The following is a 22,056-nucleotide window of genomic DNA, read 5'->3' on the forward strand; positions in this document are numbered from 1 at the left end:
CATTCTTTATACGAAGCTGCTCTACCCAAACCATCAGCAAAAGAGCATTAGGACACAGCTTCATCTAGGGCCCTGGGCTTAGACACAGTTCCAGACTCAAAATGTCATTTCAGTTTATTGTTGAGTCGCTTAGTTGTGTCTGCTGTTTGTAAATCCATGGACTGCAGCACACCAGGCTCCCCTGTCCACTATCTCCTGGAGTTTGCTCAGATTCATGTCCACCAAGTCAGTGATGTTATCTAACCATTTCATCCTCTGCTGTCCTCTTCTCAGTCTTTCCAAGCATCAGGATCTTCTCCAATGAGTCAGTTCTTTGTATCAGGTGGCCAAAGTACTGGGGCTTCAGCTTTAGCATCAGTCCTTCCAATGCATATTAGGGTTGATTTCCTTTAGGATTGACTGGTGTGAACTCCTTGCAGTCCAAGGGACTCTCAAGAGTCTTCTCCAACACCACAATTCAAAAGTATCAGTTCTTTAGTGCTCAGCCTTCTTTATGGTTCTACTCTCACATCCACATATGACTACTAAAAAACCCATAGCTTTGACTACATGGACCTTTGTCAGCAAAGTGATGTCTCTGCTTTTTAATACTCTGTCTAGATTTGTCATAGATTTCCTTTCAAGGAGCAAGTGTATATCTCAGTGTAATTATTAATGGTATCCTTTTCACTCTCCAAAGGGACTCAGTTTTGCCCGTACATTTAATATCAGTCCCATAGCAGGTGGGTGCTGAGCAGAGGCGGGATGTTCCATCTCTACACTCAGGTAAAGACTGGTGGCTCAGTGGACATTGGCTGGGTCCCTTCCCTTGGTCCTCCCTGCAGAGTTCACACAGCAACAGCTTCAGGGCAAGGACAGATAATGGGAAACATGATACAGATTCTCTTGCTCAAAGTACTAGCAGGCATGAGGACATAATTGTACTCTGAAGATGTAAATGTTGATTCTGATCATTGAAGATAAGGCCCACTGCAGACATGTATCTGTGACATTGGTGATTGGCTGAGGGCTTCCTCAGTGGCTCAAGCAGTAAAGAATCCGCCTGCAGTGTAGGAGACACAAGAGACACACGTTCGATCCCTGGGTTGGGAAGATCCCCTGGAGGAGGTAAAGGCAACCCACTCCAGTATTCTTCCCTGGGAAATCGCCTGGACAGAGGAACCTGGAGAGTTACACTCCATGGGGTCACAACGGAGTTGGACATGACTGGGTAAGCGCTCACCTGGTCACCTGAGCGGCATTATCATCTGAATGCAGAGAGAAAGGCGAGCTGACAAAATGATGTGATTCAAATCAGACAGAGCCTTGTACTCCCATCCTCGGAGGATGTGAACTTACCAGGGACAAGGAAGTAAGAAAGTTGGGAGCAACGGAGCACTAGAGTCATATATCCTGGGAGAAAGTTTCCCAATGAGAACTTGATAGAGAAGTATTCATAAGGATCTAGTAGATGATGTTGGAAACTTTGAGCTTGGGGCTTGGAGGGGAAAAATGGATTTTGATATGAAATTTAAGAGAAGAGTCGAGTTCAGAAAGGGAGAAATGAATATCACCAGGCATTACGGATGATGTTGTGGGTTAGCTCTGTAGGACTGAAATGGAGAAACCAGTTGCTAAAAGCCTGATGAATTAGTAAGCTGAGATCTGGTATCTGTCTGCTGATCTCATACACCCACAAGACTTCACCTGTCTGAATACAGTCAACCCCTACTGTATTCCTTCCTTCACTCTGTGCTGGTCCAGTCAGCCTCCAGCCAGTCACTAGAAGACGCTCCTTTAGAAATCCTCGACTCCAAAGGATGCATTTTTGGAATCCTTCCTTGTACATGGATAAATCAAGGGCAGTATTGAACCAGCTCCTCTGATCTGAGAAGCTCCGTTTGAATGTAAGCTGTACAGTTAGCACTTTCAAGCCGGAACTGAATTTCCATCGAGATGCCTGAGGAGTTCAAAGTTATTGCAGCTGTCAACCATCTAAAATCCTATAATAATTCAGGGAGACAGATTACACCAGGGTTTTCAGCCTCTTTTCAGCCTGCAGAGAACATGTCTATTTGCACCAGATCCTAGAAAATTCTACTACTGTAAAAGCAGTACAAAAATCAGGCATTTTATTTTGCCTTTTAAAAAAAATAATTGCAAAGGAGTAAAACACTTAGGTTTATTTTAAAAACTTTTTTGCATTCTAATACTTTTATTTTCCAAAATTTCTCTAAATTGGAGTATAATTGCTTTAAAATGTTATGTTAGTTTCTGCTGTACAACAGTGTGAATCTCCCCATAGTCCTATTCCATTCGTCTAGGTCATCACAGAGCATCGAGCTGAGCTCCCTGTGTGATACAGCGGCTTACCCCTAACTCACTATTTTACACATTAAGGTGTATATGTCATTGCTACTTTCTCAAAATGGCAGCGAAATGAGAAGTGCTGTTTTCAGTGCTGGACTGGGAACACCCTGCACAGGGATGCTTTCTTATCAGGTTGATGTTCCTGGCCCTCAGCTTGGGTTTGGTGCAGAGAAGTAAGTGTCTTTGGGGCTGAAGGATTAGACAGTAGCAGATAGCCCTCTTTTCTCCCCATTTCCATTACTGCCATGTTTCTCTGGTACAGAAATCAGAGGGAGGTGGTACAGGAACAGCAGAATGCTGTCCTGACTCTTGAGATCCAAGGGCACCTTCCCAGGATAGACCTGAATCTGGCTTTCTTTGTAGATCAGCACAGAAACTAAAGCTTAGGTCCACTGACAGTGAATCACTGTTATGAGTCTAGCCCAGGCATTTTAAATAGTTTAAGACAGACAGCTTCGGGTGTGGATGGATCTATGCTTCTCCATGCATTGGGTTGTCTCCAAGAATATCCTATGGTCCTTCATTTTACACTAGGAGAGACCACCTACCCTAAACCAAGACCGCCTCAAACTGTATCTTTCCTACCATCACCAAATCCCTGGTTGAGAGAAGGTATATTTAGGAAAGGTGATTGGAAAAGTTTGTGGCTCATGCTTTTTTTTGGTAATCTGAAAACTCTCAACGACCTCCCCCAACACTACCCCATTGAACCCCTAGCTCCAGGCTCTGCAGGGTGACCTGGGATTTTTTTCCTTTATCAAAAGGGGGCATGGGTTCAAAAGGCTGAAGACTCTGGTCTGATGGGTTCACATTGTTTCCAGAAAAACTCCCATGAGGGTTTTTTCCACATCTATGAGGAGAGAAGCTCAGCCCTCTCTCACATATTCATTCCACAGATATTTTAAAACAATCTTTATTTTTTTGGTGCAAATGCACTGATCATAACAAACACCCTCTTCCAACAACACAAGAGAAGACTCTATACATGGACATCACCAGATGGTCAACACCGAAATCAGATTGATTATATTCTTTGCAGCCAAAGATGGAGAAGCTCTATACAGTCAGCAAAAACAAGACCAGGAGCTGACTGTGGCTCAGACCATGAACTCCTTATTGCCAAATTCAGACTTAAATTGAAGAAAGTAGGGAAAACCACTAGACCATTCAGATATGACCTAAATCAAATCCCTTATGATTATACAGTGGAAGTGAGAAATAGATTTAAGGGCCTAGATCTGATAGACAGAGTGCCTGATGAACTATGGAATGAGGTTCGTGACATTGTACAGGAGACAGGGATCAAGACCATTCCCATAGAAAAGAAATGCAAAAAAGCAAAATGGCTGTCTGGGGAGGCCTTACAAATAGCTGTGAAAAGAAGCAAAAAGCAAAGGAGAAAAGGAAAGATATAAGCATCTGAATGCAGAGTTCCAAAGAAAAGCAAGAAGAGATAAGAAAGCCTTCTTCAGTGATCAATGCAAAGAAATAGAGGAAAACAACAGAATGGGAAAGACTAGGGATCTCTTCAAGAAAATCAGAGATACCAAAGGAACATTTCATGCAAAGATGAGCTCGATAAAGGACAGAAATGGTATGGACCTAACAGAAGCAGAAGATATTAAGAAGAGATGGCAAGAATACACAGAAGAACTGTATAAAAAAGATTTTCACAACCCAGATAATCACGATGGTGTGATCACTGACCTAGAGCCAGACATCCTGGAATGTGAAGTCAAGTGGGCCTTAGAAAGCATCACTATGAACAAAGCTAGTGGAGGTGATGGAATTCTAGTTGAGCTATTCCAAATCCTGAAAGATGATGCTGTGAAAGTGCTGCACTCAATATGCCAGCAAATTTGGAAAACTCAGCAGTGGCCACAGGACTGGAAAAGGTCAGTTTTCATTCCAATCCCAAAGAAAGGCAATGCCAAAGAATGCTCAAACTACCACACAATTGCACTCATCTCACACGCTAGTCAAGTAATGCTCAAAATTCTCCAAGCCAGGCTTCAGCAATACGTGAACCGTGAACTTCCTGATGTTCAAGCTGGTTTTAGAAAAGGCAGAGGAACCAGAGATCAAATTGCCAACATCCGCTGGATCATGGAAAAAGCAAGAGAGTTCCAGACAAACATCTATTTCTGCTTTATTGACTATGCCAAAGCCTTTGACTGTGTGGATCACAATAAACTGTGGAAAATTCTGAAAGAGATGGGAATACCAGAACACCTGATCTACCTCTTGAGAAATTTGTATGCAGGTCAGGAAGCAATAGTTAGAACTGGACATGGAACAACACACTGGTTCCAAATAGGAAAAGGAGTTCGTCAAGGCTGTATATTGTCACCCTATTTATTTAACTTATATGCAGAGTACATCATGAGAAACGCTGGACTGGAAGAAACACAATCTGGAATCAAGATTGCCGGGAGAAATATCAATAACCTCAGATATGCAGATGACACCACCCTTATGGCAGAAAGTGAAGAGGAACTCAAAAGCCTCTTGATGAAAGTGAAAGAGGAGAGTGAAAAAGTTGGCTTAAAGCTCAACATTCAGAAAACGAAGATCATGGCATCCGGTCCCATCACTTCATGGCAAATAGATGGGGAAACAGTGGAAACAGTGTCAGACTTTATTTTTCTGGGCTCCAAAATCACTGCAGATGGTGACTGCAGCCATGAAATTAAAAGACGCTTACTCCTTGGAAGGAAATTTATGACCAACCTAGACAGCATATTCAAAAGCAGAGACATTACTTTGCCAACAAAGGTTCATCTAGTCAAGGCTATGGTTTTTCCTGTGGTCATGTATGGATATGAGAGTTGGACTGTGAAGAAGGCTGAGCGCTGAAGAATTGATGCTTTTGAATTGTGGTGTTGGAGAAGACTCTTGAGAGTCTCTTGGACTGCAAGGAGATCCAACCAGTCCATTCTGAAGGAGATCAGCCTTGGAAGGAGTGATGCTAAAGCTGAAACTCCAGTACTTTGGCCACCTATGCGAAGAGTTGACTCATTGGAAAAGACTCTGATGCTGGGAGGGATTGGGGGCAGGAGGAGAAGGGGACGACAGAGGATGAGATGGCTGGATGGCATCACTGACTCGATGAACGTGAGTCTGGGTGAACTCTGGGAGCTGGTGATGGACAGGGAGGCCTGGCGTGCTGCGATTCATGGGGTTGCAAAGAGTCGGACACGACTGAGCAACTGATCTGATCTGATGCAGGATCTTAGTTCCCCGACCAAGACTCGTGAACTGGTGCCCTCTGCAATGGAAGCACAATCCTTAACAACCAGGGATACCATCCTGCAAATATTTTCAGGCATCCATTGAAGACATCACTCTTAAGAGCTGGGAACATAGTAGTGAAGAAGACACAAATTCTGTTTAGAATTAAATGACAGATACCCAAGTATTGAATTTCACAACACTTAGCAGTAAGTGTCATGACGAAAAAGAAAGCATAGCAAGAGACAGAAGAGTACCACGGGGGCGGGAGGGGAGGGAGGTGGTCCTGAGAGACAGCCGAGGGACGAGGACCCAGGGGTGGGCTGGGGGTGGGGGTGGGGGTCAGGAGTCCTAGAAGAAGCACACAAGGCAGGAATGAGCTCGCTGAGGTGCAGAAGGTCAGAGCTCCCCATCTCATGTTCCCTGAGCAGCTAATAGGTCTCAGATGTCTGGAGAAGGCAGCATGCTCAGGCCGGAGGCAGCCTTGGGATGTGCTGTGGGCAGGGAGGTGGCAAGAAGGCCATGTGTCTGGAACAGAAAAGGGCCAAGAGGCAGGAGGGGCCACACAGGACAAGGCCTGGGCTGGAAGCACAGGGTCTCAGCCCTTGGTTGTAAGAGGGTATGTGGTGATTCAGTCCATATGGACTGTAGCCCACCAGGCTCCTCTGTCCATGGACTTCTCCAGGCAAGAATACTGGAGTGGGTTGTCATTTCCTTCTCCAGGGAATCTTCCCAACCCAGGGATCATACCCTGGTCTCCTGCATTGGAGGTGGAGTCTCTTCCGACTGAGCCACCATCTAAGGCTAATGTAGAAGGGAGTAAAAAATCAGCCAGCATATCACATTTAGTTTCAGGCCCTGACATCTGATAAGAATCTATAGTGGGAGTGGATCCACACCTCAGCCTGAGGCCTCCGAAATGATTCCAGTGATCACGTCTTTTATCCTAAAAGTGAATCAGATCATATCGCAGTGGAGTATAAACACAGAGTTAAAGAAGAGTTTAACTCTTCTTTAAAAAAGGGAAATGTTTAAAATTCTCTTTAAAATTTTTAATTTAAACATTAAAAAATGTTTAAAATGTTAAAAAAAAAAAAACAGAAATATTTATGCTCAATTGGTCTGCTGCTGCTGCTGCTGCTAAGTCGCTTCAGTCGTGTCTGACTCTGTGCGACCCCAGAGACGGCAGCCCACCAGGCTCCCCCATTCCTGGGATTCTCCAGGCAAGAACGGTTCACTGGAGTGGGTTGTCATTTCCTTCTCCAGTGCATGAAAGTGAAAAGTGAAAGTGAAATCGCTCAGTCGTGTCTGACTCTTAGCGACCCCATGACTGCAGCCTACCAGGCTCCTCCGTCCATGGGATTTTCCAGGCAAGAGTACTGGAGTGGGGTGCCATTGCCTTCTCCGCTCAATTGGCCTACTAGAACACAAATGGAATGAAAAAAAATAAGAGCCACACAGGTGAGATAGTCTAGACCTGAAAAGTGGTGCGTGCAGTCCACGCAGACAATCAGCTGTGTTGATGCACTGAGAGTCAGACCTAAGTCCACCTGGTAGGTTTGAGATGCCTGATGGGCAGGCGGTGGGCTGAGCCCAGAGAAGGACATGGGATGTGCATGGCAGTGCCCTAAGGGATGGCACCTGAGTCCAGGGAGGAGGTCTTCTTGGTGAGTCAACACTGGGAATCCTCTGGGGGAGGTTTTTTTGGCGGGGAGGGGGTAGGCAGCTGTCATACAGAAAGACTGGTTAATGGCTTGAAGTTTTTGGTTTTCATTTTGCTTTGTCCTAAAGCCTGAGGTTGCAGCCTCAAAATGAACACTTAGGAAATGGAGAATCTTACCGCACTCAGTGCCTTTCTGTTCCCTCTAGAGAAGTGCACCCCCATCTCTCGACTGTCCTAGTGCGTGGTGACTGTGTGGGCTGTAGCGGGGCTCAGAGGGGGGCCTCTGCGCTGGGCTGGAGAGGGTTGGGTATGTGGACTTGGAGGGTGGGGCCGTGTTGGGTGTGGGGCCGACTCTCTTTTCTTTGGCATCTGTTTCACATGAAGAAGACCTTCAGTCTTCTGTTTACTCAGAGTTCCCACTGGACCATCTTACCCTGGGCCTCTCCTCTGGGAAATATCTGACCACCTTATTCAATCTCAGTTACTAAGAGCTGAGAACTGCTTGGGGTGTCATTTCCTTCGAGTAACAAATAGGCTGTGATTTTATGTTTTGGCTGCACCGTTGGGCATGTGGGATCTTAGTTCCCCGACCTGGGAATAAGCCTGAGCCCCCTGCACTGGGAGTGCGGAGTCTTAACCACTGGACCACCAGAGACTACCACTAGGCTGTAATGTGGAGCAGGCCCATTGAGGGGAACTAAAGTGGGGTGTCCAATGGCAGGTATGTCGGGAGCTGATTGTTGGCAAGGACTTGTCACCGACCTGCTATTCTGCCACTGCAGCTCAAGTCTCTGGAGCAGAGAGAAGGGGCAGGCAAAAGAGAAGATGATGTTTTAGTTAAAATGCCGAATGACCACTCTTTGCAGCTTCCAGAGCTCCACCTTTGCATAGCAAACATAGTAGCAAATCTGTCTTGATTGAACCAATCCTCTCTCCATCAGCTCAACATAAGGTAAGTTAAAAGCCAAACATAAGTTTGAAAGCCAAACATAAGATAGTGAAGCAGTCCCATTGCTATTCTTTTCTTTCCAAAATTATCCTTCAGATGTGCTCAGATTGATGGGGGTGTGGTGGGTGGGTGGCAGAGGGTATGGGGAATATTTGTGCAAAATCCATTATCAGCATTTACAGCTGCTATTGTTATCAGTGACTCCTCATAAGATGGTGTCTTGGTACAAAATCAGACACTGAATTCTGGGGACTCTGTATGTACAGGGCAGAGCCTAAACAACCAAGTACAATCAGGGTTAATTCTGAACCAAGGTAATTCTACCAATTCTCCCTCTCCTGGCTTCTCCCCCACCATCCACTGCGTTATCAGCTGAGTTTGGTGCAGCTGCAACTGATTGAACCTCCAATCACCTCCAGAATATTTACTAGGCGCCGAAACTGATAACAGCTGATATTAACCATGTGCGGGAAAAGATGAGGGGGAAGGAATGATAAGGCTGAAGGATAATTCCAAGATGGATGGGCTTGGAGCCTGCGGACACATAACTCAGACAGTCGAGGCTTATGCAGTAATTGGCAAGATTTGTCAAGCTGGAGGAGGCTTTAGTTGAAAAGATGAGACGAGTAAATTTTCCAGTAGCTTGTCAGGAGTTAGGAGTAAGAGGATGCGCAAATTGCCTTTAGGGATAAGAGGAAGGCATCTGGGATGGGAAAGAAGCAGTCTCTTAGGAGGCAGGATTGAGCAGCAAATTGATAATTACGTTTTTGCTTATGTTTCTGTTCTCAAAACTCAACATTTGCTTATAGTCTTCCACTTGATCACAAACTTCAGTACATCATAAGTATTTGGTGGTTCTTCCTCTGACACGCAGCGTGATGTGTACGATGTGAAAACAGCTGCCTGTGAAACCGCACTTGTGTTTGGAAGCCCGACATCCTGGAGATGTCTGACGGGCACCCGCATGTCTGAGGAAGTGCCCAAGAAGCAGAATTGATCAATACGCCTATTTCATTAAGGCTTCAGCTATTTGCCTCTGCCTTTTCATCAGCCTGTTTAGGAAGAGAGAAAATGGACATATGGGGAATCCAAAAATAAAAGGTTTTGAGGATGATTTACCATTTTGAGTTAACATAGAAAAACACAGGCAGGCAGGCGGGGACACTGATGATTCTGCCCTATTCTGAATCTTCCAAATGCTTCTGGAGGTGTGTTAACATCAGAAATAGCTCCTTAAGAAAGAACTTTATCCAAGGGCCACAGGTTTCTTAGTCTCCACCCCACTAGTTTAAAAAACAAAAAACATAATTTTGATTCAGAACCAGTTTGAGGGGAGAGAAGTGTGGGTGTCCTGCTCAGTTAATGTAATCCTATTAAGACTTTCTTTGGAAGGAAAACAAAACCATGAGTGATTTTCTAAGATGTTTGCTGCTGCTGCTGCTGCTGCTGCTGCTAAGTCGATTCAGTCGTGTCCGACTCTGTGCGACCCCACAGACGGCAGCCCACCAGGCTCCTCTGTCCCTGGGATTCTCCAGGCAAGAACACTGGAGTGGGTTGCCATTTCCTTCTGCAATGCATGAAAGTGAAAAGTGAAAGTGAAGTCGCTCAGTCATGCCCGACTCTTAGCGACCCCATGGACTGCAGCCTACCAGGCTCCTCCATCCATGGGATTTTCCAGGCAAGAGTACTGGAGTGGGGTGCCATTGCCTTCTCAGTCTAAGATGTTTAGAACTTCCCTATTATGTAGTTGAAACCAAGAGGAGTGTATTTGGAAAGGTCCATTACAAATGACACACAGGTTCAAAGAGTCAATTGGTTTTCAAACAGAACCAGAGGTTGAGAATGAGTGGATGGAGATACAGCCCCAGAAGGAAGACTCCAAATGAACACATACGGTGATCAGAAGGTTCATGGCAGACGTGTAAAACTCAGGCAGGAAGTAAGCCTCAATCCACTCAGCATCTGGTTAAAATATCCTCCTGTTGCACACATTCAGCTTTCATGCTATAGATCTACCACCAGGTTGAAATGTACAAATTAATGTATGTAGGTTTTAAAATTCAGTAGACAACACAGCAGAGGTATCTCTCTCTCCTCGATGAAGGCTTCACAATGCTCCTGATACAACTAACACATCCTATATGATCACGGTTGGGAAAAGCCAGCCCACAGTAGTTTTGTCCAAGGCCACGTGACCATGTGAATGAAGGGAACTCAACTGCCTGTTTCTGAGCCCCATTCATGCCGTGTTGCCTCAAACAGAGTTTTAGGAGAACACAGGTGAGAAGAGAGAACGGGTTAGCGTGGTAGCCTTCACCTTTCCTAAAGTTTCCCTTTGAGTTGCTAGAATGGGTGAGAAAAGGCTAAGAGCTTTTGAGTTCTCTCTGGAAGAGAATAATGAAAAGAGGAGGCAAAGACAAAGTCAGGAAAAGGTTTGAGAAAGGAAAAGGCAGATGTTGTAATGACAGTCACCGAAGAACCTGGTGATGTTCGATTCTAGAGCCAGCAGAGTGCTGTGCTGAGGGCCACAGGTATCCCCTAAAGCACTAGCCTTTGTTTTGTGGCTTTGACGCTTCTCATGAAGCAAGAGTCTTCATCCTTTTTCGGTGTAAATTTGTCAGAATCACTTTAATGAACTAGGATAATGAATATCTTCCAGGACTCTGCACAGTCCCATCCAGCATTTCCCTTTTTCCACTTTCTAAAGAGTCCTCGCCTTTCTAAAAACACAGGTGGCCTCCTCTATTGTATTAGATCGTTTTGGTGGCGGAAACCCTTTCTTTCTCTGTGATTGCTTGGGGAGCTTTTCTGGCTGGAACACAGGCACCAGCCAACAGCAGGCCTCTGAGGGTTCAGCTTTGTCGGCCTAAGAACCACAAAGGCGTGGATTTATGTTTCAAAGATCCCTTAATCTGGTTTTGTGTAGCTTTGCACTTTGTCCTAAATGCCCTTCTCTTCAAAAACCACCTGCAACTGCCATTTGCAAATGAACCGCCTCTGACATCTGAAGGCAAAAAAAAAAAAAAAAAAAAAGGCAAAATCTACAGAAAGCTCACCTGCTACCCTTATGAGAGGCAGGGACGGCAAAGCAAAGGCTCCTTAAAAAATTTAATTTTTAAGAATTCTTTCCTAGAAGGAGTTACTATATGCTTAGACAAATAACAAGTATCACCAAGCAGCATCTTTCTCACGACTATCTTCATTTACCCAGTGTAACCACTGAACCCAAGAGACTTCATTTAACCAAGGAAAAAAGGTGAAATTGAAGGATATGAGATGTATTATCATTTCTAAATGGAACCTTAACCCTGAAATGTTATCTATTAATATTTCTGTTTTAAAAATAAAATTCATTTTATGTATTATGAAAGTAAAACATGCCCACTGCAGAAATAAAGTATAAAGAAAAACCCAAACTGTCTTTGGCTCCAATAGCGAAGGTAATTACTGTTTAACTAACATTTTAGTGCATTTATTTCCGCCCAGTTTTTTTCCCCCGTGTGCAGTCTCTTAACATAGTTCTGCATTATGTGTGCAGTTTTGCAATTTTGGCAGTGCTTCACTGTACTCTAGACATCTAGCTTGATCTAAGAAGTTCTTCCCCTCAGTATTACCGTAAGTTCTTTCTAAATATAATTTTAGTGGCTGGCATAATAGTTCATTGAAGTGAACGTTTCATAATTTGCCTAACAGTTCCCTTGTGGTGGTATTTTTCAGTCGCTCAGTGGTGTCTGACTCTTTGTGACCCCTTGGACTGTAGCCTACCAGGTTCCTCTGTCCTTCATTATCTCCCAGAGTTTGCTCAACTTCATGTCCATTGAGTTAGTGATGCTGTCTAACCATCTCATTCTCTACTGCCCCCTTCTCTTTTTTCCCTTCAATCTTTCCCAGTATCAGGGTCTAGGAAATGGCAACCCATTCCAGTATTCTTGCCACATGAATGAACATGAACAACATTTCCCTCCTGGCAGACAAATCTTCACTTATCATCAAAGGTGTTTTTCACCATCATAAATAATGCTGTGGTGAACATCTTTACAAAATTTCTCTCACATTGTCTCCACAGAACAGTTTCATAGAGGGAAAAACAGGTAAAGAACAATGAATATCCAAAAGTTTTTAGAGATTTCAATATCCGGCTTGGGTTGAATCTCATGGCTTGGATAGGTGCAAAGAGTGAGAGTTTTGCTGCTTTTTTAAAAAAATGGAATTAAAAGTAGAGAAGAAATTACATGTTCTCAGCACCTTTAGAGATTATCAGTATTTTTTCTGGCCTTTCATGGTACTCTAGAATTTGGGGGATGAATAATATGATGCATTTTAAGAGAAAGTTGGGAAAAAATAGACTCAGTGTCCATAAAAATGCTTTATAGATCTTCTCATAGTTTAATATTCATTCCAGAAATGGGCTCAGCAATCCATTAAGTCCTCCTTATTCAGATATTCATAGGTTAAACAGAGATTTGAGACCAAGTCAGGATTGAGGCTGCTAATATTAGGATAACTTTTAAATTCACAGATAAGAAAGGGAAAAGGAGGTGTAACCTCCCTGGGACTTTGACTAGGAGAAGTGGGGAGAAAGAACATAAAGTAGAATTAAGAGTCTAAGAATAAACCGAAGCCTTTATTTGCAGAAGTTAACATTTACCAGTCTCCTTGAGTCTCATCATTTTACCCATTTTGGGAAGTCCATTCCCCAAATAAAAAATGATTGAAACTTTGTTTCTCAAGATGGTGTGGGGGAGACATGTGACCATCCCACTCTTTCTAAAATGAAGTGGTTTATTTTCAGGTGCTTGAGAAAAAAAAAGTAAAGAACTTTCTGCTTCTGTATAGATGTTGGAGTTATCCTAGAAACTTAAGGAATTCAGTGAAGTAGAAAATTTCCTGAGGAATTCTTAGATTTTCACCTATCAGTCAACTATCAACAAATGTTCTTGGCCAAATTTCGTATGCGAGAACTGTAGCTTTGTGTTTTGAAGGCTAATGTGCAACAGCTGCAAAGCGATACATTAAGTGGTATTTAAAGTTTTTAGCTTATAGTTTGGGTCAGGCCTGTGTGCTTAGTCACTTGAGTCCTGTCTGACTCTTTGTGACCCCATGGACTAAAGCCCTCCAAGCTCCTCTGTCCGTGGGATTCTCCAGGCAAGAATGCTGGAGTAGGTTGCTATTTCCTCCTCCAGGGGATCTTCCCCACCCAAGGATGGAACCTGTATCTCAGTCTCATGATTTGGCAGGCGGATTCTTTACTACTATGCCACCTATAGTTTGGTCACAAGGTACTAACTGAGACCTTAAACCATATAAGACTAGTGGAGTTAGACTGATCAAGGCCAAAGTTAAGAGCTTGCATTCTTTTGATTTAAGCAATTAAAAAAGCATTGAGGACTTGTGGAATGTGGCTTTCTTTTTTTCTGATGGATAGCTATTCATGTTTTAGGTAACTAATTTTTATTGTTTAAATTTTTTAAATTTTGAAATTTTTATTACTTTAGTTATGAAAGAAGGAAAATTTAAAGTATAATTGATTAGCTTCAAGTGTATAAAATAGTGGTTTGATATTTCCATACATTACAAAATGATCATCACCATAGTCTAGTTACCAATTGCCACTATGTAAAGTCACTACAATATTATTGATTATGTTTCCTATGTTGCACATTATATTCTGTGACTATTTTATAACTGGAAGGCTGTGCCTCAATCTCCTTCATCTACTTCACTTATTCCCTCACTTCACTTCCCTGTAGCAGCCATCTGTTCATTCCCTGTGTCTGGTAGTCTTTTTCTGTTTGTTAATTTGCTTTTTAGATTCCACATGTAAGTGAAACCATACGGTATTTGTCCTTCTTTTTCATTATTTCATTAAGTATGATACCCTCTAGGTCTGTCCACATTGCAAATCTCATTCTTTTTCGTGGCTAAGTAATGTTCCACTATGTAAGTGTGTAGAAAACTTTCTCTGTATCCATTCAGCTGCTGATGGACACTTAGTTGGTTTCCATATATTGGCTACTATAAATAGCGTTGCAATGAACATAGGTATGCATATATCTTTTTGAATTCATGTTTTTATTTTCTTTGAAAAAATATCCAGAAATAGAATTGCTGGATCATATGGTAGCTATATTTTTAATTTTTTGAGAACCCTTCATACTATTTTCCATAGTGTTTGTATCATATAATAAAAAAATAGTTTTATTTATGTTTGGCTGCACTGCCTCTTCATTGCTGTATGTGGGCTTCCTCTAGTGTGGTAAGCAGGGGCTTCTGTTCATTGTAGAGCGTATACTCTAGGTGCGTGAGCTTCAGTAGTTGTGGAACGTGGGCTCAGTAGTTGTATCACAAGGGCTTAACTGCTCCATGGTATGTGGAATCTTCCCAGACTGGGGATAGAACTGTGTCCCCTGCACTGGCAGGCAGATTCTTATCCACTGCGCCACCAGGGAAATCCCCAGGTAACTAATTTTTAAGTGAAAAGAAAGTTTCTTTAAACATGCTTTTTACTTAATGGGCTGCAGTAGATGTGCTGTAAATCTGGAAAAGATACTGATGTGGTTAGTATCTGAACTGAAGAAACACATGGCGATTCCAAAGGCTAAGCAAACAATGCCTGGTGCTTGCGTTACTTTTTAAGACAAGTTGTGCTTTATTAAAATTCCACTCTGATTGATATGCCACGAAAGTCATCCTCGATGACTTGAAAGACAATGGATACTGCTGTTCTTGAGAATTCTTTGTCTCCACTTTTTTGTCAGTCACAATTGTTGAGTTTTGGTTTGAGCAGTTCAAGATTTTTAAAGAGTGTATAATTTAGCTTATAGGTTTCAGAGTGGTGAGAAAAAAAATACTTGGATAGGATTGGGAAGGAGGATAAGGGACTCTGACAGTGATATGAGGCATTGAGTACAGGGTGCACAGTGAAATACAATTTTGGGTGGCACCCATGAGTGAAAATTGTGTCATGTTAGGTGGGGCCTATGTCTGGAAAGCATAGTTTCAATGTTTGATGGGTAGAAGGAGTTACATAATAGAGATGAAAACAAGGCCTGCCCACCCATGCATGTCCTCTTCAAAGGAAACCCTGCTCAAACCACCCATTGAAGAAGTCATGGCTACTGGGTCCCTGGAGTCCCAGAAGGGTAGGAGAGGGAGGGTGGGGATGAAAAAGTGATTACAGAAATGACAGCTGAAAATTTCCCAAACTTGGCAATATGGCCAAAAAAAAAAAAAAAAAAGGATAAATACAATAGACTTTCTCCTCTGAAATTTCTGCATTATGTATGACATTTGAAGCAAAAAATATAACGTGTGATATGGTTCTCAATGTGGAGAAAATATTTAAGATGATTAGATTATAAATGGGAGAAGGCAAAGGGACTTGAAAGCAGGTTTGGTTTCTATACCTCATTCAAACTGGTAAAATGTGGACAAGAGTAGATCTTTGTCCTGATGGAGACCCCCTGGAGGTCTGCAACCCACTGCAGTATTCTTGCCTGGAGAATCCGCATGGACAGAGGTGCCTGGCGGGCTACAGGCCATGGGGTCACAAAGAGTTGGACATGGTTGAGCGACTAACACACACAGTAGTTCTGTATCTTGATTGTGGTGGTGGTTACAAGAGTCTGCACTTGGATAATTACCCATATACATCATACCAATGTCAATTTCCTGGTTATGATATTGTATGGTTATCTACAATGTAATCATTGGGAGAGACTGGGTGACTGGGTATAAGTAATTGCTGTACTATTGTTGCAATTTCCTATACTTACATAATTATTTCTAAACAAAAAATTCAAAGATAATGGAAAGAAGTTCCGTGAAAATAATAAAAGCCAACATTTAATATCTCATACCTTTCTGGCCATAATAATCATTTTGGGAGAGAAGAGTACTTCAGAAGCAAAGCAGTGGGTAATATGGACTCACTAATTTTCTTAAATTAAAAAATTTAATCATGGGGGGATATATAGTAGGATAAGAATATTATTTTGGGGGGCTCCAAAATCACCACAGATGGTGACTGAAGCCATGAAATGAAAAGACGCTTGCTCCTTGGAAGGAAAGTTATGACCAACCTAGATAGCATATTCAAAAGCAGAGACATTACTTTGCCAACAAAGGTCCGTCTAGTCAAGGTTATGGTTTTTCCAGTAGTCATGTATGGATGTGAGAGTTGGACTGTGAAGAAAGCTGAGCGCTGAAGAATTGATGCTTTTGAATTGTGGTGTTGGAGAAGACTTTTGAGAGTCCCTTGGACTGCAAGGAAATCCAACCAGTCCATTCTAAAGGAGATCAGCCCTGGGTGTTCTTTGGAAGGACTTATGCTAAAGCTGAAACTCCAGTACTTTGGCCACCTCATGCGAAGAGTTGACTCATTGGAAAAGACTCTGATGCTGGGAGGGATTGGGGGCAGGAGGAGAAGGGGACGACAGAGGATGAGATGGCTGGATGGCATCACCGACTCGATGGACATGAGTTTGAGTGAACTCCGGGAGTTCGTGATGGACAGGGAGGCCTGGCGTGCTGCAGTTCATGGGGTCGCAAAGAGTTGGACACGACTGAGCGACTGAACTGAACTGAACTGAATGTAGTAAAATCATGGTACTATTCATCTTGGTCTTCTCTTTTTAAATACGGACACTTGGCAACAGTAAAGGGTCATCCTAAACGCTTGACAGAAAGTCAATTGCAGGAGGAACAGAGACACAAACCCTTGGCTGGAGCTGTGAAGGCATGTCCAAGTGCCAGCATTAATCACACGTATGGTTTTCAGTTGCTACTAGTTTGCTGTATTTGTTAAAGTTCAATATGAATTGGATCAGACAACATCAAACTTTGAAGAATTTTTAAAATGTCTGTTTATTCCATTATAAAACATGAGTCTATGGAGGTATCAGGAAGATTAAAAAGTGAATTTTTAGGTTCCGTGTTGTCATTAATTTTGGGGGAGAAATTTCCCATATAACAAATATTCACAGGAAAAGAGTCTGATTTTCTAATGTGTGTTTTCTGATTGATCTTGGTAACTGGGTTGTGAATACTCAACCCAGCCAAGAGACCAGTGAGATCAGGAGTAAATAATTGTAGTATTTTTTTTACTTAGTCCAAGGCAGAGACCAACGATGACTTCATCAACCACAACACAAAACCTACCAGCTGCTTTCTTTCCACATGAGTAGGTAAAGATTCCTTTTCCCATTCAGTGCTTTCTGACAGCACTGTAACTAGATCAAGGGGTTATATTTGATCTTTTAAATCCATCATAATGTCAAAATGACAAAGTGTAATATGAAATTTTAAACCCAAGGAGTATTTTAGTTTTTGAGGTTTTGTCTCTATTCATTGTCATTTCTCTCTCTCTTTTTTTTACATCTTTAATTTCACTTTAGATATTGCAGGGTTAGACAAACCAGCATGAAACATGGTGTTGCTAATATGTGATTAAAACATTTCTTTTCAAGAGGGGTTTTCAGAAAATTTTATGGAAAACACAGGTTTCAAACATGGCAGGCACTAAATTAATATTTGTGGGAAGAAAAATGAATTAAAAGAGTTTTTGGGCATCTCATTCTGTAGACAAATTTGTATTAAATTAGTTCAGGGTATACTATATTTTACTAAGCACTTATTGATGAGTAAAGAGAATTTAAGTGTGGACTTCCCTGGTGGTCCAGTGGTTAAGGCTCTGTGCTTTCAATGCAGGGGGCAAGGGTTCAATCCCTGGTCAGGGAACTAAGATCCCATATGCCATGCACTGTGGCCAATAAATAAATTCCAAGTTCTTAGTCATTCTACTGTATCTTTAAAAAAAATAAAGAGAATTTAAGAGCCTGCTCTGTCACTTACTAACTTGGTCAAGCTGTTTAAACTTGCTAATAAGCCTTAATATTTTTTCCTGTATTGTGAAAACAATGATATCATATCCTGTACATGTCACAGACTACTCGTGAGGATTACATGAAATAATCTCCACAGCTGGTTCATAGTGCTTGCCAAGGAGTAAATGCTCCACGATTAGCCATTATCATCATTATTAAACTAAAACAGATTGAGAGATTTAAAATCAAAGCCAACAGAGAGACTTTATGTGCATTGTACACAGTGCTTCCTTATTAATGGTCTTGTTTGAACCTCACAACAACCCTCAAGGCTGGAAGACACTGGAACTCCATCACTACTAGCCCTGTGATAACCCCTCAGGTGGGCAAAGGCAGATTAGCAGGCTGTTTATGGAGCATGATACCTCCAGGCCTGGCACACTGGTCCTGAGAGGTCATTTAAAAAATATATATATATTTTATTAAAATATAGCTGATTTACAATGTTGTGTTAGTTACAATGTTGTGTACAGCAAAGAGATTCATTTATACACATATCTACATTCTTTTTCATATTCTTTTCCATTCTGGCGTATCACAGGATATGAACATAGTTCCCTGTGCTATAGAGTAGGACCTTTGTTTTTTATCCGTTCTCTATAATAGTTGCCATCCGCTAACCCCAAACTCCCAGATCCCTTTCCTACCCTCTCCCCCTTGGCAACCACAGTTTGTTCTCTATGTCTGTGAGTCTGTTTCTATTTTGTAGATAAATTCATTTGTGTCATAGTTTAGATTCCACATATAAATGATACCATATGGTGTTTGTCTTTCTCTTTCTGACTTACTTCACTTAATAAAATGATAATCTCTAGGTTCATCCATGTTGCTGCGAATGGCATTATTTCATTCTTTTTTATGGCTGAGCAGTATTCTATGGTGCGTGTATACATACTACATCTTCTTTATCCTCTGTTGATGGGTATTTAAGTTGCTTCCATGTTTTGGATATTGTGAGGGGTGCTGCTATGAACACAGGGGTGCATGTAACTTTGGAATCATAGTTTTCTCCAGATAAATGCCCAGGAGTGGGATTGCAGGATCGTATGGGAGCTCTGTCTTTAGTTTTTGAGGAACTTCTATGCTGTTCTCCATAGTGGCTGTACCAGTTTACATGCCCACCAACAGTGTAAGAGGGTTGCCTTTCCTCCACACCTCTTAGAGGTGATTTATGTGATAAAACTGCTGGAGGAGACAGACCCTCTATCTTCTTCAGTGTTGACAGGACTTCTGTATTTTATGACTTCATAATATTTCTATTTAGAGTACAAAAGAATGCCACCTTGAGGGCCCCAAAGTAGAAATGTTATAACCAAAGTCTTCCTAGAATCATCACAGTCCGTTTTCTCAGATATTAAAAAACAGAGAAGTTTCCTCACAAAAGGCATAGTTTTTACTACAAATCTGGCTCTTTTTTTCTGGTCTAATCCTAAGATGGGAGGAAGTGGATGTCTCCAGTCCTACATGGATATTTGGAGAAATTCAAGGAAGGGAGCCTCATAAGCAGAGGGACAAGAAACCAGTCCAGGCAAGATCTGAAATTTATTGCTTGATCTTATCTCGAGTAGAAAAGAAAGGTTCTTTGTTTAAAAAAAACTTCTGGCCTATATCTGTCCTTTGGACTTCTGAACCTTTCCTTCATTGCTTTATAAAAACAACCTGTTAATTAACTTTGTGCCTGTTCGAAAGAAGTGAACTTCCTCTGAACTCTAAGGATTCTTGGTGAATTTGTAGAGCTGGGGCTCAAACAAGCAAAGGGTGATGGCTGGCTGACCTGGCGTTTTATTCTGATTTTGCTTCCAGCTAGAGGCCCACCACTCTGGGTCTTAGTTTTCCTACCTTAAAATGAGTTCTGTGGATGAGATCAGTGGTGATAACCTTTTTCAGTAAAAGGCCAGAGAGCAAATATTTTTGACTTTCTGGACCATATGGTCTTCAGCAACTACTCAGTTCTGCTGTGAAAGGGTAAAAGCAGGCACAGATAATATGTAAACAAAGGAGTGTGACTTTATGTTCATAAACTTTATTTATAAAAATAGGAAGCAGGTTAGATTTGGCCCCTAGGTTGTGGTTTGCAGACCTGTGGACTGGATGATGTAGAATTTTCTTCTATTGCTAATATTTTATGATTCAACCTGTTTTAATAGCAATACTATTTCCCTGGGAAAGTCACCTTGATTATGCAAACATCTGTTGAATATGGAGTTTGTGAGGTAGTTAAGTATTTTTCTGCTGGTCACTGCAGTGTTCCTAGAGAAGGAAATGGCAACCCACTCCAGTATTCTTGCCTTGAGAATTCCGTGGACAAAGGAGCCTGGCGGGCTACAGTCCACGGGGTCGCAAAGAGTCAGTGAGCAACTCTCCCTCGTACTCATTGCAGCATTATTCACAATGACCCAATATGGAAACAATCTAAGTGTCCCTGGAGGGATGGGTGGATGAAGATGGAGTATACAGGTCCACAATGAAATAGTTTTTAATTTTTTAAATTAAAAACCCTTTTTATTTTATATTGTAGTACAGCTGATTAACAATGCTGTGATAGTTTCAGGCACACAGCATAGTGACTCAGTCATATACACACATGTATCCCTTCTGCCCCAACCCCCCCAACCCCCATCCGGGCTGCCACATAACACTGAGCAGAGTTCCCTCTGCTATACAGTAGGTCCTTGTTGGTGATCCATTTTAAATACAGCAGTGTGTACATAACCTTCCCAAACTCCCTAACTATCCCTTCCCCCCACCCTTCCCTCTATCCTTCCCCTCAGCCACCATAAATCCATCCTCTCAGTCTGTAAGTCTGTTTCTGCTTTGTAAGTCTATTTGATACTGGATGGAATATTATTCAGTCATGAAAAGGAAGAAATCTTGTCATTTGTGACAACATGGGTGGACCTTGAGGGTATTATGTTAAATGAAATAAGTCAGAGAAAGGCAAATACTGCAGGATCTCACATATATATGGAATCTAGAAAAGCTGAGGCAGAGAATACACTGGTGGTTCCTGGGGGCTGGAGGGTGGGGGAAAGGCAGAGATGGTGATCTAAGGAACAAACTGCCAGTTAGAAGATGAATAAGTTCTGGAGATTAATGTACAGCATCATGATTATAGTCAACAAGACTGTGTTGCATTCAAAGTTGCTAGAAGAATAGATCTTAAATGTTCTCACCACCAAAAAGAAATGATAATTATGTGAAGTCATGAAGGTGTTAGCTAACACTGTGGTGGTCACCATGTAGCAATACATTCATGTATCAAATCAACTCATCGTATACCCTCAATGTATACAATGTGGTATCTTTGTCTGGTTTTGGTATCAGGGTGATGGTGACCTCATAGAATGAGTTTGGGAGTGTTCCTTCCTCTGCAGTTTTTAAAAACAGTTTCAGAAGGCTAGGTGTTAACTCTTCTCTAAGATCATGGCATCCAGTCCCATCACTTCATGGGAAATAGATGGGGAAACAGTGGAAACAGTGTCAGACTTTATTTTTGGGGGGCTCCAAAATCACTGCAGATGGTGACTACAGCCATGAAATTAAAAGACACTTACTCCTTGGAAGGAAAATTATGACCAACCTAGATAGCATATTCAAAAGCAGAGACATTACTTTGCCAACAAAGGTCCGTCTAGTCAAGGCTATGGTTTTTCCTGTGGTCATGTATGGATGTGAGAGTTGGACTGTGAAGAAGGCTGAGCGCCGAAGAATTGATGCTTTTGAACTGTGGTGTTGGAGAAGACTCTTGAGAGTCCCTTGGACTGCAAGGAGATCCAACTAGTCCATTCTGAAGGAGATCAGCCCTGGGATTTCTTTGGAAGGAATGATGCTGAAGCTGAAGCTCCAGTACTTTGGCCACCTCATGTGAAGAGTTAACTCATTGGAAAAGACTCTGATGCTGGGAGGGATTGGGGGCAGGAGGAGAAGGGGACGACAGAGGATGAGATGGCTGGATGGCATCACTGACTCGATGGACGTGA

General features: G+C 42.1%; 1 protein-coding gene across 20 annotated transcripts in view; it reads right to left on the bottom strand.

Annotated features, from left to right (window-relative positions):
• DLGAP1 (DLG associated protein 1) overlaps positions 1-22,056 on the bottom strand; it is a 782,615-nt gene that overhangs the window by 118,362 nt on the left and 642,197 nt on the right. The gene's annotated exons all lie outside the window — the stretch shown is intronic.

The sequence above is a fragment of the Bos taurus genome, chromosome 24 (assembly GCF_002263795.3).
Source record: "Bos taurus isolate L1 Dominette 01449 registration number 42190680 breed Hereford chromosome 24, ARS-UCD2.0, whole genome shotgun sequence".
NCBI classification, from domain to species: Eukaryota; Metazoa; Chordata; class Mammalia; order Artiodactyla; family Bovidae; genus Bos; species Bos taurus.